At 49.5% G+C, this 16,628-nt stretch overlaps 1 long non-coding RNA gene across 1 annotated transcript; it reads right to left on the bottom strand.

Annotated features, from left to right (window-relative positions):
- Nucleotides 1-1,925: 1,925 nt before the first annotated feature.
- On the bottom strand, nt 1,926-14,162 carry LOC103100267 (uncharacterized). Its single transcript, XR_461056.3, has 4 exons — nt 13,959-14,162; nt 7,936-8,136; nt 6,803-6,977; nt 1,926-2,225 (listed from the first exon to the last, which is right to left on the bottom strand). It is a non-coding gene; the product is annotated as an uncharacterized LOC103100267 (long non-coding RNA).
- Nucleotides 14,163-16,628: the final 2,466 nt, after the last annotated feature.

Below are 16,628 nucleotides of genomic sequence, written 5' to 3'. Positions count from 1 at the left end.
CTATTCACCGTGCCACCTGGCTGCCCCCATGGAGTCTATTCACCGTGCCACCTGGCTGCCCCCATGGAGACCTCCCTCCGCTTTACCAATGAAGGAACCCTTTGCCCTGCCTATATCTTGGACATGCTATTTCCCCCACGTGTTGTCCTTCCCTTTAGAATGCAAGCTTCCTGAAGGCAGGGGCTGTCTTGGCCTTTGGGCCTCCCCCCACTACCCATCCTTAGCACAGTTCTAGGCACATAGCAAGGGCTTTCTGACGCTTGCTAAATTAGGATGAATCACAGTTTCGGAGGAGTCATGATGAAGTGGGCTGCCCACATCCCGAGAGAACAAAGCCAAAGATAGAGCTCACTCTGTCTATGGACCTCTCGCATCTGTGAGTCTAGGATGAACTCTAGTGTGGTCTAACAGGTCTAACAGGAAAGCTGGAGGACAAGGTCTGGAGTTCAAATCCTGATTCTGCCATGGAGTTAAAATTGTACCTTGTTCTGCTCCCCCAGACCCGCTCCCTGCTTCTGGTCAGCGTGGCATGTGGATGAGTCGCTGGTACAAAGAAGCACTAGCAAAAAGTAGGGCTGCCAAGGGCACGTCAGGAACAAACCTTCCCAAAGGGGAAAGGGGCGCCATTTACAAAGTATACAGTAACCCCAGATCATGTCCTGACAATTGTGCTGAATCAGGGGCCCCAGCCATCCTGTGCTCTGTGTAATTAGAAAACCTTGCACCCTGGGACTTCATCTCCCAGAATCCTCCCCCTTCCTCCACGTAGGTCCTTTCGTATTTGCTCTGTAACTCCGCCATTTTCACTCACTTTTCCTTCGACCATGGCTGTGTTCACTCCCTCTTGCTCTAGCTTTTATTTTCCTTTACTTCAAGTTACCCTTATTATCTGAGTACATCTTATTAAGTGGAATACTTGGGTGTTTGGATATTCCATTTTCAGTCTTACATCTTCAAGGACCTTTTGGTCCCATGATGCACAAATCCCTGACAACGTCTAAAAGATGGTGTCCATCATTTTGAAATGGCGTGGACGTGTTAACTGGAACGTTCTACAGACCCCTGGGAAATATGTGGATGTGCTCATGAATAACCCCACGGTGGGGCAGATAAGAGCTTGTCCAATCCTCCCCTAAACCCCATGAAAATGAGACCCCAAACGCCCGCCCTTCCCCCAGCCCTCTTCCATCAGTCAAGGATCCATGTTGCCAGGGCTCCCAGTTCTTCTGTGACTGTGGCACGCCTCTCCTGCTCCCCACCCTTTTCCTCATAGTGCCTACCTGCTTCAGCACCCCATCTTTTGCCCCTTTTTGATGCTTAGCTCTGCACTTTCTGTGATGTTTTGACCAACACTTTCGATGCCTTATTAAAGTAGGACTGCAACATCACTTCCAGCCGCCATCTTGGTCTTTCCCATGGAGTACCCAAAGAAATGGGCATGGCAAAACTGAGGCTCAAATAAACTCAGGGACTGTCCACAGTCACACAGCTAGTGTTCCAGGTGAAATTTCTGCTTCTGTCTCTCTGCTCTTCCACAACCTTTTCTCTACCCACCCCTTCTTGAGAAGAAAGCACTTTATAAGTACAAACAACCTTCACATGATCATTCCTTATCACCAACCAGTGGAGACCCTTCCTTCTTTTCCCTCTCTGAGTGAAGGCTCTGACCTCAACGGAGAAAGACCCCCTCCCAGCAGTCCAGCACTTGGGTGCCTCACTGACTACAGGGCAAGAGAATGGCATTTGCCAACCGCCTGTGAAATAGGTGCCATTATTATCCCCATTTAGAGATGAGAAAACTGAGATTAAAGGTCACAGCTAGTAAGTGTCTGAGGCAGGATTTGAACCTGGGTTTTCTTGACCACAGGTTCCCCATTCTTGCCTAACTGCCTAAATCTGTGTCTGACTCTCTTAGGTCCCTTCCCATCCTAGATCCCAGGTCAGGAGGATTAAAAGCCCAACAAGGCAACGTGTGTAGTAAATGGGGCTGAATTCCAATCTGCCATTTATTTGCTTGTTGCATGGCCACAGGTGTGTCTCCTCAAGTTTCTGTGTCTCCAGCCCATTTGCTGCTTCCCTAATTTGAAGGCGGGACGTTGCTCTACGCAGTGAAGTGAAGTCCCGGGCCAGGGCCAAATGAAGAGCCCAGAGAAGACCATACAACAGTAACGAAATTCATGAACTCTCTCATCCATCTGACGCCACTTAATACCGCCCTGCTTGGACTTGGGAGGAGGAAAAAATACAAATTAATCCCTGCCCGCCCAACCTGGCTCCCTTCTAAACTTGAACTGGTCCCGACGTCTTGCAGGCGTGTTTTCATTTTGGCTAAATATGGGAGTCTTATTTGGGGGCCCATTTGAGCAATTAGCACACAGGCTCCCCAGGAGCGGAGGCGGGATGCCGTCTCCCACATTGTCCAGGGGTGTTTTAACCAACGAAGCCGGGTCTGCCTTACATTTTCCTCAAAGGGCTAATCCGAGCTTCTGTCTTGGCTTCAAGTTCTTCCAGAGAATGGAAATTCCAGGAAAAGACAAGCCTCCTTTGACGTTTCCGGCACCTCACTGTGCCTGCGGTGCCCTTGCCAGGGCTGGGCGGGCATCTGTCGATGCCACAGCCAGCTAAATGCAGACACAATACACTCAGCACTTGCACTGACCTGGAAGTCCAGGAAAGTTTCCAAAGAAACATTGCAGCTGGTGAAATGAAAGGGGAGATCGCTAGTTGGCACCTTCTTAAGAAGCCATAATTCGTTAACTTCTACTAGTCTTCGGCACCTCCAAGAGAACTTCTGGACCCTGCGGTCCCTTTCGTTTTCTTGGCGTGGCAGAACGGTCCCATCTGTGGCCAGGAGGAAGTCAGAGTTCTGAGCTTCCAAGAAGCATCTAGTCCAACCCCCTTTTCAAAGAGAGGAGCCTTTCTGGAGACTATACAGAAGCCCCTGTCGTGTGCAGTCTGGCCCCACGTTCCTTTTCCAGGGCTCTTCCTGGTTATTTCCCACCTGAGGTCCAGCGGCCCTGGTTTATTTGGTCTCCCACTTTCTAAGCTTTGCCTGGTGGACTTCCCTAAGTGGAATGCTCTCCCTCTTCATCCTCATCTCTTAGAAGTCCCCTCTTCCTTCCAAACTCAAATCAAGGGCTGCTCCCGACCAGAAGTCTTTCCTGATCCTCTCCTTGATGCCCTCAGCTGTCCATTTCTGCATATTGCCCGTCTGCACGGATGTCATTTCCTTTTGGGAGAATGTAAGTCCCTTGAGGGCAAGGACTACTCACTTTTGTCTTGGCATTCCCATAGCAGAGAGCCACGCACGTGAAGTCAGCTCCTTTTTCTATGTATTTTCTACGTATTCAGCTACTTGAAGGATAGTGTGCTGCCTTCCACTAAGCCTTCTCATTTCCAGGAGAAATGCCTCCGCTGCCTTAGCTCATAAAGATGGGGGTCATGCCCATGGGGAGAACAGCAGCATTCAGCACGAAGCTTTACAAAGTGCTTTCTTGGCATTCATTTGTACTTGGATCTTACCTAGCAGCCGTGTGCGGCATGTACTACAAGGAGCATCACCCCCATTTTACAGATTAGGAAACTGAGATTCAGACACGTTAAGCCATTCCCCCATGATGACACATCTAGAAAGGGTCAAGGCAGGATCAGAAGCCAGGTCCGGCGCTCTGTATGTGATTTGTCGTGATTCAAGTCCCCTCTCCTTGCCAACTACCCTTCTGAACGTGTCCAACTTTTCAACTGGAAGAGCCTCCACAGGATGGCCTGACCATGGTAGAGCTCTCACGGGGACCCTAGAGGGGATTCCCGTCTTACAGCAGCCGCCACTTGGGGGGCTGCCACTTCTCCCCGTGATCTCGTACTGAACGTTCAGGCCCCCGAAACCTCCAGGTTTGGGGCACATGAATTCCTGCCTGGCCACCTCTCCCCATCCTGTCTTTGTATGGTGGGTTTTTTCTACCTAAGGGCAGGATGTTGCATTTATCCCTATTAAAATTGATCTTATTAGATTCAGCCCATTGGTCTGGCCTGCCCAGACCTTTTTGGATCCCGATTCTGTCATCCAGGAAGTTAGCCATCCTTCCCAGCCCTGCAAATTCGATTTGATGCGCATGCCACCTTAGATGCCCGCCGCGGAGGGCCCTGCCAGCTCGGAAACCCTCCGCTGTTGATGGGCTGAGTCGAGAGGGAGCCATCGTCCGCCCGTGTGATGGATGACCACAAGCAACCCATGACCCCGACCACCGCAGGCACCCTTCACGTTCGTGAAGAAATCATCAATTCTGCTGCGAGCAGTTCGGAGAGGAACACAACAGTTTGAGGCACCCGATTGATCGGACCTTTTGACCTAGTGATTTCATTGCTAGAACACGACAGCAGGGACATCATAAAAAGGGGAAAAGGACCTCTCTGGGCAGAAAGCATTCCTACAGCAGTTACTCAGAACAGTGACGGAGGGAGGCATCGATGCAGCCAGTACCTGGGAGATCGAATGTCTAAATGGACTGGAGTTGGGACCAGACTGCCCTAGCTGCTCTTTTGTGCCCAGCTGGCATGTGACGTAATGCACACAGCTGTAGAGTGCAGAGGGACAAGGTGTTTCTGGGATTGTAGTGCAATTTGGAGCTTTAATGGCTTGAAACTTTTAAGCTATTACATTTTAATGACCCCATCGTAAGTAAATGAAAGAAATAATTTGTTTATATGATTAAATACACTTACTTATTTAAAAATTACATTTAAAATTTTTGAGCTTTACTAGCTTAAGACTATGCTAAATCTTTTAGGACACCCAGTACACATATGGGTATACACATCCACAAATGGGCATAAAAGAGAGAAAGGATAGGTACTCGAGGGCCGGAAAAAGGGGTCAAAAATCTAGCACTTTGGGCAGGTCTTAAGAAAGATAAAGAGCAAAAATTCTTTCCTTTACTTGTTTGTTGATCAAACTATCCACCCAAGAAACACTAAGTGGATGAAAGATGCCAATAATCTAGGCTAGCTGTCAACTCAAATCAAATTGACTTAGAAAACCACAAATAAATATTATCTGGGTTGTATTTTTATTGATTTTGCTAAACTTGACCCAATTACATTTTAATCTGGTTAGGACCCTCTCCGCTAGAGGCAGGTCACTGATGAGTTTGACCACTCTGATTTAGATTGTGATGCAGGTAGATGGACAAAGTGTGCTATCGAGGAAGAGTATGATTGAAAGGAAAAATGGGACAGTCACAGGAGATATCATGTTCTATAGGTCATGGAAAATTTGAATTCAGGTCCAATAACCAGAGCCAGAGGTCTTTTTTCTTTGTAATAAGCATGTTGCTTGTTAATGCAACTTATTTGGTTTTGCTTTCTTAAGAGGCTTTGAGTTGGAGCATGGTTTGGAGGATTATTTGATGGATTCTCTTCAGAGGTGGTTATTCAGTTCATAATTTAAAAGAAATGAATTCTGATCACAAGAATCTGCCCCTAAAATCCATTTTGAGTAGCTGTCTACATGTACCACATTCTGTCGATGCAAAATACAAACAAAACAGTCCCTGCCCTTAAGGAGATTCCATGTTGTCAGAAGAGACAATGCCTGGACCCCAAATTCTATTCAAAACGAAGCCCGCGTTACTGAGCACAATGACACAAGAAGTTCAGAACCCAGGAGTTCTTCCTCCCAGTGTATTAGAGTCAAATCAGCTCCAGAGTTGTGACCAGAAAGCTTGGGTTCAAATCATGTCTCTGCTACTTTCAACTCATCATTTGTGGCTCTGCACAAACTATTAACCCCTCCAGGTCTCCAGTCCCTCACCTATAAGAGGGGGGATTGGATGAGATGGCCATGGAAAGCTCTTCTAGGTGGCAATCTGAGATTCTAGGACTCTCAATGCTCCTGCCAACCGTCCACTGGAGATCCTCATTTAGCCGGGAGTTTGATTTGGGTGGTTCATCTCCCCCTTGCTTCAGACTTCTCTCATTTGTATTGAAGAGTCCAGCTTGAAGAGTGCTTTTCCCCAAGCCGCTCAAGACCCCTCAGAAAAAAACCACTGAAGGCCCCCATTGCCTTCTCCCAAAGGAGCTCTCTCAGACCGTGGCTTTTCTCTCAAAACCAGAGAAAAAGTGACGGCCTCATTAAGCCACAGAAACAACTCAGAAGCTGTTTCTGAGAGTCATGGGACCTTCTCAGTGACACTGACCAAATGTCCCTCTTTGGGTCCCTTCACAGAAGCGACGGGCAAACATTAATGAGCATCCAGGATGGGCCAGCCACGGGAGACCCAGAGACGAAACGGAAATAGCGTCTTCCCCCTCCAGGAATTGACATTCTACCAAGGGAGGCAACACGATCGGATATAAATAGATGTTCTACACACGCCTATCCTCCAAGGGGAAATGGGCTCCTGGGGGTACAGGAGAGAAGGAGCAGCCACTGGAGGAGCAGAAAAGGCTTCCCGTGGCTGTGTTTGAATACAAGTTTGAAGACGGGCTGGCCAGGGAAACAAGGGGAGAATTGAGCAGGGAGCCCATTCCAGGCATTGGTGAGGGAGATGGAGCATTGTGTGGGAGGGACTCCAAGAAAGCCAAACTCTCCCAGCTGCAAGGCTCATTGGTGGCCATTCGGTCCCATCTGCACCCAAACTCCCTTCCACAATCCCAATAAATGGTGCTCCAGACTCCCCTCCTTCAACAATCCCAATAAATGGTGCTCCAGACTCCCCTTAAAGGGCTCCTGTGATGGGGAACCCTTTGGCTCTCGAGGCTGTCCCCACCCCCCTTCCCCAGCACCCATGTGTCGGTGACTGACCTTCGCCCTGGAAGTTGGTGTTTCTGAGATCATCTCCCAATGTAGTTCTCCCCCAAGGACCTAAACCGTGCTGGCTTTGTCCAGTCCCAGCAGCCTGAGGCTCTTGAGCAGACCGTGGCTTCTTCCAATCTGGCTCCAGCCTTGCTCTCTCCAGTCCATTCTCTCTGGCAAACAGCTGGGTGGAAATCACAATCAGTTTCCCCTCACTGTCTCCCCCAGAAACTCTATGGTGCCCCCCTGCCATCCCACCCTGCCTGGACACACTTCTGGGGCCTGCGTAGTTCCCTGTGGAATGGGCATGGCTGTTCCTAAGGTGCCAATCACCAAGCTCTGGTTCTAGTTGGAAGTTCAGAGTTGGTGAAGACATCCTTTTGGTCTCAGAGGTCGCCATGTCCAATAATAATCATCATTCCATAATTACTTAATCCAGTGACAAGAGGACTGTGAGAAGGAGATTTAATGGACCAGCATCTTATTCTGACAGCCTCAATTTTAGAATGGGAGGGTCTGTGTTCAAATTCTACCTCTGACCCATGTGACTTTGGTTGGGAAACTCACTTGGTAGCCTGTGAGTGCTCCTCTCACTGGAAATTAATGGCTCTTCTGGAATGTTTCTGGTCAGTGAAGGACTTTACTCTATTTTTCTTCCTATCTTTCACCACGTTTACAAAATATGACAAAAAGGCCTGAGAAACAAAATGGCTTCTTGGCTTCCTTAGAAGCCACATCCCTGCCTTCTTGGGTCATACGTGCCCCCTGAACGGAGGGGACTGTGCATCTGAGGTCTCTTTGGAGCTGAGGGGAAGGAAGAAGGCAGGATCAGAAGCCACCTTAAAGCATAAAAAGGGCTCTTTCTACAACCACCTGATGAGGAAGGTGATGTAGGTGCTCATCTATACCTGCGACTCTCTGAGGGTGGGGAACTCCCTTTCCTAGTGGATCTCATCAATAGCTTTTCAGCTGGCAGTCATGGAGAGGTTCCTGGGGGCTCTTGGAGGGAAGTGACTTGTCCAAGGTCACTCAGCCCAGACAGGTCAGAGATAGGAGTGTAACCCAGGTCTTCCTGACTCTGAAGCTGGCTTTCCGTCCACTTTGCTAAGCTGCTCTTCAAACACTGGGATTCTTGCCCTTACTTGTAGATGAAGACATGGAATCAGGCGTCATTCTCTATCTTTCACAGATCAGGTGATGGAATTTCCCAAAGAGGAGATTTAGAGCCAGGTCCCCTGACTTCAAGTGTGATGCCTGGCAAGTCACATGGTCTCTTGGTGCCTCAGTTGCCTTATCTGGTGTTTTCTTTCTTCCTTTTTTATTCTCTGAAATGAAGGGTGGGTCTCCAAAGACATGAAAGTGATGTGAGGAGGGATAGATAGCAAAATGGAGGTGATACATTAGCAAAATGAGATCAATAAAGAACTTTTAAAAGAAAATTATTCGTGTTGAGCCCAGATCAGCCTCCCAATTACTTAATTTTTTTAGAGTAATCGAGTGTATTGAATCTTGTAGTAGTACTAGAAAGTTGATGGAAAAAATCAATTACAAAGTTAGAAGCAATAACAGAAACCCTTTCATCCTTCACTTTCCATCCCAACCTATATGTAAATTAAATGCTAATTTCCCTATTCTTTGGTCCAATGACTTTAAACAAGTAGGTAAGTGGTGGATCTGGAATCAGGAAGATCCACGTTCAAATCCAACCAGACTCACTTATTAGTTGTGTGACCCTGGACAAGTCACTTCACTTCTGTCTGCCTCAATTTCCTCATCTGTAAAATGGTGATAAAAATAGCACCCACCTCCCAAGGTTGTTGTAAAGATCCAATAAGATAATCATTATCAAGTCCTGAGTACAGCTCCTGACACAGAGTATATGTAAATATTATTGATTTTGATTGATTATTACTTAAATGAGTGAAAAAACAGTAATTAATGGCTTATTCCCCATCAAAGCAGGATTGGTCATGCTATTTCCCTCCTCAAACTTCAGTGCCTCCCTGCATTCTCTGTGCCCATTAACCCCTGTCCAGCTTTGAAAGCCCTTCTCAGCCTTGGTCCAGTCTCTTTGTACCCTCCATGCACTTACTCCCCCTGCACTCTATATTCCAGCCATACTTCAAATCCCACTTCCCACCTCCTTGCCTTTGCCCGCTGTGCCCCACGCTGGGAGTGCACTCGCTCCTCCCCACTGTCGTAGGCTCCCCCTTTTCCTTCAGATGTGCCTCTTGCACCACCTTCTGTGGGCAGCCTCTTGGGATCCCCTCCGTTGTTGCTCGCCTCCCTCCCAAACGCCTCCGTATCTATCACCATATCCATGGACGCCCACGGACCCCGAGGTCCTTGTTGGGTCCCCCTTCACTGGGACGCTCCTTGTGGGCATAGATCGGTTCCGTGTGATATTCGTGTCCCCGACACTCAGCACGTCCTGGATGCTGGTTGGCTGACAGAAGAAAGGTGGCCGAGGTGAAGCGTCAAGCATGGCGGGACCATCTCGCTCGGAGAGTTTGCCTTCACGGGCTTAGATGAAGAGAGGCAGGCGTCTGGGCAGGCGCGCCACAGCTGAGAGGCGGGAGAGGCCCCTGACCACCCCCTGGACCAGTCCGAGCTCTCCTCCCCTGGGGGCGGCCTGGCGCTTGTCCAATGATGGGGATCGCGTCTCCTTCCCGTCCTGATGCCGCTTCTTCCTCCATCTAGCCAGCCCAGGGCCATCCCCACCTGCTCTCTCATTTGTCCGAGTCCCTCTTTAGACCGGGAGCCCGGCTGGAAGACGAGGCTCCCGCGGCATGGGGGCAGCGGCAGTGTGGGGCCTCGCTTCCTCTGATCGGACTCCCGCAGCCTCAGGCGCTTTGCAAGGGAAATGTCGTGAAGGAAACATGGCAGCCTGAAGCGGAAAAGCCGGCGGCTGGAGACTCGGCGCCCATCGCGGCTGCTCCGGGGAGTTCCACCACACGGCTCAGGGCAGGGCTTACGGTGGCCTAGAGAAGGAGCTTCTTGGGGGCGAGTCAGGCCCCAGATGTGGAGTCATCCAGGCCGGGGGTGTCATCGCCTGGTGCGGCCCCAATCGGGTTCAAATGTAACTGGGTAAGATTTCAGGAAACGGCTCCAAACCCAAATGGACCCGATAAGGGAGGGACGTGGCTTTCTGGGTCATCAGGCAGCCTGCGGGGATCCTCCTGTACACCCCCCCACTGTACCCCGCTTCTGAGTTTGATGCCACCCAGCCAGCCCTTCCCCATTCTACAGCTGAGGCATCTGGGCTGCAGAAAGTGCCCGAGAAGATGTTGTTGCTGTATATCCACCGGAAACATCTGAGGTTTGCATATCCCCTCCCCAGCACCAAAACCTGGTTGTTAAACATTTACCAGCATACCTTGGTAACAAGAAGATCCCCAAAGGATGAATCCAACCCCTCATTTCACAGATGAGAACACTGGGGGCCAAACAGGGGAACTGACTTGCCCAACACCCCACAGTTCAGTGGAAAGCCTGGGATTCCAACCGAGTTTTAGACCCTGAACCCCGTAGCAAATCATTCTTGGCTCCATTGCTGGGAACCAAGCAGAAAAACCCTCTTCCATGAGCGCTGAGCTCCTGAAAACAACCATGATGCCATCTAAGCAGTCCATCTCCCCAGAGTCTTTTTACTCTACGCTACACGTGCCTAGTTCTTCCAACCGAGGAGTTGCCTGTGGCACGAGGTGAAACTGGAGCCAGGCTCCCCCTCTCCAGTGTCCCAACTCCCTCACCCAAGCAGGTTGCCCTCCTCTCAATAATCTTCGGACACAAGCAGCTGGCCCCATCCTCTGAGCATCTCTCTGAATACGGACTGCTTATACTTAGTCAGGTGAGCTAGGTGGAGTGATGGATAGAGGGCTGGTCTCGGAATCAGGAAGACCTCCGTTCCAATCGGATTTCAGATACTTCCTAGCTGTGTGACCCTGGGCAAGTCACTTACCCCTCCATTGCTTAGGCCTTACCACTCTTCTGCCTTGGAATCAATAGTTAGTATTGCTGCTAATACAGAAAGTAAGAGCTTAAGAAAAAAAAATAATGGCCAAGTGAGGGTTTGATTGAATGAATAAAAGAAAGATGGGGCACCCAGTCCAAATCCTGAATCTGAAATTATTGCCAATATCCGTGTGGGTAAATCCCTCGGGGTCTCTGGGTCTCAATTGTCCCATCTTTATAACAAGGACAATATAGCACATAATATGATAATATGTAATATAATAAACTATATAAGGAGGAACAGATGAGGTAATAATGAGCGTAATGTGTGATCCTCCTCCACTCTGCCCCAGAAGATGCCAGAAGATCTTCCTGGAGTTTGGGTGTAGCCATGCCCTTCCTGCTCAGGAAGCTCCAGGAGCTCCCACTCACATTGCCCTCTCTTTGGCATTTAATGCCCTTCCCATACTGCTCTCAACCTCATTTTCCAGACTAACTTCATGTTACTGTCCCTCCCAATTCTACTGGACGTTCCCTTCAAACTGACTTGGTTACCATTTTCCATAAACGCTCTTCCATCTCCCACCTCCATCCTTTTGCACAGGCCGTCTCCCAAGCCCGACAGGATCTCTTCCCTCGTCATCCACTTCTTGGGACAAATGATTATTTCCTTCAATATTCAGCTGGTGTGCCTTCTCTCACCGGGTGCATCTCCTGACATGCCCCCGTCCTCCTCCCATTGTTGAGACTTTCTTCACGTGATTTCCCCAGGCTTCCTTCAGATCCCAAGCTAAGGTCCACCTTCTGCCTTTCCTGGCCCCCTTTACGGGTCATGCTCTTCCTCTGTAGATTTTCTCCACTGGATCTTGTCTATATTTTGTTTGTTTCCATGTTGTCTCCCCCCAATTAGCCTGGAAGCTCCTTGGAAACAGGGTGCTTTTCTTTGCACTCTGGGCCTTCGCAGAAAGTTTGGCACACAGTAGGCATTTGCTAAGTATTCATGACTGCATGACTGTGTACTTGGCCTGTCTCTAGCTATATACAGGCTGTTTTCCTCCAAAAGACTATCATTTCCCCAAGGATAGATAGATAGGCTTTCCTTTCTTGGCTTTTATCGCCGGCTTCTTCCACAGCACCTCTTGTTTGTTCCATCTCATTGGATCACCGATGGAGAGCTGGAGAGGATCTCAGAGCCCACCCAGTCCAGCCCCATTGACATACACAGAATTCAATTGGGCGCCATCTGTCGGGGTCCTAAGAACTCTGACAAACCTTCAGGGTCCCAAAGGGGTGAGGAGAATGAGATGGGGAGGGGGGCCAGTGAAGGCGGCAGCAATCAGAGGCCAGGTTTATTGATCACAGCTGGTATTTTATAGACAAAGTGATGTAGGCTAATGGTTAGTAACGATTTACAACCTTCATACGTGACTTAGTTTACCTCACCAAAACTTAGAGTTTTCTGTAAGATAATAAGTCACCATCTAGCCCAGATTCTCAGGGCAGTGTTGGGCTTCAAGGGGTAGAACAAGGACAGGAGGGGTTTGGGGGGCCTTGTGCCTAGGCTGTGCGACTGATTCTGGCCAGACCATGGCTTCCCAGGATCCTTGTAATTTGGGGGTCACTCTCACTACTGGAGGCTACTCTTCAGTGTCCACAGCATTCAGTGGGCTTCATGATGGGGGGCAGACAAGTTCTGAGCCCTCCTCTAGCTGCGATATTCTCAGAATCATCTATTTCAGACTTCTCGTTGGATAGATGAGGAAGTCGTGGCCTTGAGATTTGTGACCAGCCAACAGTGCCTCCAGCACAGTTATCATTTGTCTCCCTTTTTTAAAATTAAAACTCTTACCTTCCACCTTAGAATCAATACTTTCATTGGTTCTGAGACAGAAGAGCAAAAGGGCTAGATGATGGGGGAAACAGAGCCAGCACAATGAACGCAGCCTGGGGCCGACTGGGAGTGCCACGTTCTGCACCCAGAGTCCCCCACTTCTGCAAAGAAAGGCAGGAGGGTCAAGCTGAGACCCCGAGGTCTGTTCCTCTGGGGACCTTCCACTGCCTTAGACACCAAGACTCCCTCAGGCCCTCACTGCCTCCAATGATCTTTCTTGGCAGGGAGGAAAGAAACCCAGCAGTGAGTCACCCCTGGAGGAGTGGGGGAGGCTCCTTCCACCACCAAATCTTCCTGAAGTCTGAATAATGAAGTGGGCTCTGGGGGAGGAAGTGGAGGGTGTTAATGCCAGGGAGTGAGTGCTCCAAGCCGGAGAGAGGCATGACTCGGCAGCCAGCTGCTGCAAGGCCTGCTGCATCCCAGAGGCATCCCTTTCGGCGCCCCCCAGCCAGCCCCAGGCCTTGGGGTCCTGAAACAGTGCTGCCTCCCCTTTCCTGATAAAACTGTCCATCAGTCACCAGTGCCCTCAGAGGTTCGTCCAGAGAGGCTGGAAGGGTCTGACAGTCATCCCGTCCGAGCTCCTCACTTTACAAATGAGGAAGCAGACCAGAGAGGTTCAGCGCCTGCCCAAGGCATCACGGATGTCCTGATGATCCCATCAAGGACTTCCTGCTCTTCCAGTTCAGCCCCATCATGTTTCAGACAAAGAAACTTGGGCTCTAAGAAATCGAGTGACTTATCCAAGGACACACAGCTAGTACAGATGGGGCAGACCAGAATTTGCACCCATGTCTTCTGACTCCAAAGTCAGGATTCTTTCCACAGCCTGTATCAGGGGAATGCCTACCAAGCCCTGAGTCTGGGCAAGGGTTCTCCACACTATTGCCTTGAAAGAGAATCAGTCCCAGCATTGTCTTCCCTGTATAAATGGCCCTCTCCGAGAAGGCACGAGCCTGGGGAAGGCAGAAAGAGCTCTGGCTTTAGAGACTTGATGTACCAGGGTCTGCTTTTTCCCACCAACGTTGCCTCTCCCCCCTCCCTTTCCTCATTTATAAAAGGAGGGGTTAAACGAGAAGGCCTTGGACCCTTCTGCTGCTAAATCCTATGACCAGCTTCCTTCATTACCCTAAATATATACTAAGTACCTGCCCCACTAGCATGGTAACTGGTGAAGAGATCATTGGGCTTCTCTTTAGAAGGGCAGGAGTTCAAATCCTTCACTTATCAGTCACGTACCAGTGGTATGACCCTGCATGAGTCATTTAACTTCTGTATGTTCAGTTTCTTTGCCCGTAAAATGGAGACGATGATAGCACCTACCTCCCAGAGATGTTGTGAGGGTCAAACAGGATAATACAGGTATCTTCGCAAGCCTTACAGTGCTGTGGAAAGGCCAGATGTGTCTTCCTGACTTCAGGCCTGACCCTTTACTGCTCCGTCTAGCTGCCATACTTGAGTCAAATATGGAGAAGGAAATCATGCAGGTGCCCAGGATTTGGGACTACCGGATAGGTTAGAGGTTGATGGGATCTGAGGGAAATCGAGAGTACGATCTCTATACCGAGATCCTGGCTCCGCTTCTACTTTAAGAGAAATAAGATCAAAGACAATTAAAGATGGTGTAAGAGGAGTAGAAGTCCACTGAGGAAGGAAAAGGAAAAGGCTGTTGGCAAGACGAACCCAGGTAAGAAGGAAAAGGCAAGCGGAACAATTAGTTGTCGTTGCAGTTGTTCGGTCATATCTGACTCTTCGTGATACCATTGGGGGTTTTCTGGGCAGAGATATTGGAGTGGTTTGCTATTTCCTTTTCCAGCTCATTTTACAGAGGAGGAACCTGAGGCAAAGTTAAGTCACTGCCCAGGGTCATACAGCTAGTAAATGTCTGAGTATGATCTGAACTCAGGTTTTCCCGACTCCAGGCCCAGTGTGCTATCCAGTGAACCACCTAGCTGCCCAAACAATTAGAGGGTAAAGCTAATTACCGAGTAGGGGAGACTGGTGAGACTAGAGGTGATGTTGGTTCAAAGACGAAAAGGAGGTGAGTCTACCTGTGAGTATGTTGTTGAGACGAAGGAAAGGAAGTGGAATGGGATTATCGTGTTACTAGAAGTGATAACTGGCCACAAAAATGTGGCTTGCTCTTGTAACGTGGTGGTTGTCATTCGTCCACCCGTTTCGAGGAGGACCAATGGCATCATGAGCCCATCTTGGTGAGGCCGGGGTACACAAAGCTTCACTTTCTCCAGGGCAAGACACAAGTCATCATGCCTGGCGATGGCCCTGGGTGCATCTTGGATGTCTGACCAAGCTCTAAGTTCTCCAGTGCCTGCTTCAACCACCTTCATGGCTGGTAGAAACAATGGTTCTCAGCCCCCCATTCCACTGGGGGAAGTCTTCAGATGCTTGGGGTAGACACCTTCCTAGCTCTCTGATGGGTTTGGGGCTCATTGACTGTCCTCAACCTCGTTCAACCCATCTGCCAAGATGGCACACTGGGGTGTGACCTCTGGAGTCACGAGTGAGAGTTGAGTGCCAGGTGGCCACCAAAGCTGGATGAGCAGCCCTGAAAGGGGCTCCGAATGCCCTCACAGTGGCCATAGTCCTTCTGGAACACTCATCCACTCCCATCGTAATGCAAGCATCTCTCAAAGAGTTAGAAGAAACAAGGCTGACAAACCTGGGGGTGACGTTCGCAATTCCACCATGGTCTAATGATGACTATTTGTGTTTCGAGAGTGGGCAGCTCATTCCTCCTAGAGGAGAAGGTGGCAAGACTGAAGGCACTTCTCCACATTCCAGGTTGTTTGGGCGAGTGAAGGGTTCCATCCTCTCAGAACCAGTGAGGCGATGATCACTCAAGAAGTGCCCACCCTGTGCCAGGCACTGGGCTCTGAGCTGGAGGCACAGAGAAAGGTAAAGAGAAATTCCTGCCCTGAAAAGCTCACAGTCCAATGCAAAAGACAACATGCAAACAGAGTAGGCAGGGTAAACCGGAAATCTTTAAGACCGATCCAAAAAGGCTGCCTGTAGAAGGTACGATTTTAGTTGGGCCTTGGAGGAAGCCAGGAGGTGGAGACGAGAAGGGAGAGCATTCCAGGCTTGGGGAACAACCAGTCAGAAGATGGCATGTCTCCTTCTAGGAACCACAAGGAGACCAGGATCATTAGATGGAAGCATCCATGGAGATGGGAGTGGAAGGAGTAAGAAGGCAAGAATCATGGAGGAAGAGGACTATGAACATCAGAAGATTTGCTCTTTGACCCTGGAGGTGGTATGTGGAAGATGGATTCAACTGGTTTTCTTTTGGCACCAGATCACATGGGTAGAAGTTGCAAAGCAGTAAATTGAGGCTTGAGGCCAGGAAAGCAGGAATGGAAGGAGCTGTCTTGAGAGGTTGTCTAAAGACAGAGACTGAGTGACTACCTGTCAGGTTTTAGTGGGGATTTCTTTTGGGGATGGCCATTGAAGTCTCTTCCAACTCTCGGATTCTGGGATTCTGGGATCTACTCCCATAGGGTTGCTGTGACTCTCAATGGAGATCATGCCCATGAAGCACTCCGCTGCCACCCCTGATCCTTATCATTCACTAAATTATGGAGGAGAGTTCCAGGGGGAACACTGTTCAGAGAGTGCACAGTCAACAAGTGTTTACAGTCATTGAATTCTATGCCAGGCCCATGCTCGTTCTGCCCATCCCCCCTCCCAGTGCCCTGGGAACACAAATATCAACAAAGAAAGACTGTCCTTGCCCTCTGGCAGCTTACGTTCTAGGGAAGGACCATAGCAAAAAGGAGCTGAAAAGAGGGAAGGGGGAAGAGGGTGTCTGGCCTGAGGGCATGATGGAGGGAGATCCAGAGGGGGAGAGCTCCATGGGAAATGAAGGGACGAGCCCCAGGAGCTGGGAGGGGATGGGGGGCGCCATGATGAATCGCTTCTGGACTGAAGTGATCTTTTGGGATGAAGAAGAATATGAGAGGCACCATCATATGT

Source organism: Monodelphis domestica, chromosome 2, assembly GCF_027887165.1.
Source record: "Monodelphis domestica isolate mMonDom1 chromosome 2, mMonDom1.pri, whole genome shotgun sequence".
NCBI classification, from domain to species: domain Eukaryota; kingdom Metazoa; phylum Chordata; class Mammalia; order Didelphimorphia; family Didelphidae; genus Monodelphis; species Monodelphis domestica.
The sequence above is the reverse complement of the archived record's forward strand: the minus strand, read 5'-3'. Positions and strand labels throughout refer to the sequence as shown.